Source organism: Suricata suricatta, chromosome 12 (assembly GCF_006229205.1).
Source record: "Suricata suricatta isolate VVHF042 chromosome 12, meerkat_22Aug2017_6uvM2_HiC, whole genome shotgun sequence".
In the NCBI taxonomy this organism is placed as follows: Eukaryota; Metazoa; Chordata; class Mammalia; order Carnivora; family Herpestidae; genus Suricata; species Suricata suricatta.
In genome coordinates, this window is record NC_043711.1 from 528,735 (window position 1) to 530,044 (window position 1,310).

Genomic DNA, 1,310 nt, shown 5'->3' on the forward strand with positions numbered 1-1,310 from the left:
GGGTTCCTTCTTTAGAAGTGAGGCTGCCCAGCAGGGATTATGGGGGCTCCCTTCCAAGATGCGACTCAGAGAAGTGGCCTCTGGTAGCAGGACTGGAGGAAGGAGGCCACACGAAGGCCCTTGTGCAAGACAGGGCGCGGAATGGACTTCCTCATTCCGGGGTTTCTATCACAAAGCGAGGCGCGGGCCAAGGGCCCTAGCTCTGCCCTTTGGCAAACTTGATGGGAAGCAGAGAAGGGGGGGGGGGGTCTCAACTGGCGCCCTCCAAGTGAACCAAGCCCAGAGTGTCCTGTCCCTGGGGTCTTGCAGCAATGTTCACGGGACAGTCCGAGAAGGGGATAATTAGTGCACGGGTAGCTCGTCCACAGGTCAAAGTCCAGGCAGGACTGGGAATGGGGGCGGCTGGGCCGCTGAGAAATTCCTTGGCTCAATTCCCAAGAGCGGGCGGTTCTGTCCTCCGCACCGACTCGGCCAAATGCCTGAGCCCGGCGGCGGAGCACAGCTGCACCGGGTGCAGACTACTTCCCCGGCGGCACGCCGCCGCCAGGCCCGCACCTGCCCGCACACACCTGCGCGTCCTCGCGGCCGCAGGGGCCCGCTAACCGTCACCTGGTTCGTGGCCCCGGGCTCACGCGCTGCGTGTAGCGGCGGGCGCTCGCCGCTGGGTGGCCCCAGGCCTTCGCGGGGCCCACGGGCGGCGCGCCCCCGCAGTGAGCGGGAGTTTGATCCCGATTGATTTTATTTACTTTTAAAAGAAAAACTCCAGTGTCAAAGAGCTAAGGCCATACTTCTGCGAGTTCGAGCCCCCCACCATGGGTTCCCAGTAGTATCTCAACTTGTCAGGCATCCGCAGTCCTTGAGGTCAACCACTCTTGATAACCGTCCTAAACCCGCCCAGGCCTGAGGTCAACCACTCGGATAACCGTCCTAAACCCGCCGACGCGCCGCCTGCGCGGACCTCGCAGTTACCCCTCCCGCTGGCGAGCATGCGCAGTCTCCGACAGCCACGGAACCGCAGCCCAGTCGTGGCCCGAACCCCGCCCTCTCCTCACCCCGGCCTCACATTGGCTGGCGTCACCACGCGTCCGCCCCGCCCATGCGTCCGACCAATGAGAGATCTGGTAGGCGTGGTCTGGGGCGGGGAGGGCAGGCAGGCCGGCGCGCGTCCATTGGTCGGCTCGGCGAGGGGAGGAGCCGCTGCCTCCGGCGCCCCCGCCGCCGCGATGAACCTCAGCCGCCTGTGCCGCCTACTGAAGCCGGCGCTGCTGTGCGGAGCCCTGGGGGCCCCCGGCCTGGCCGGCACCATGGTG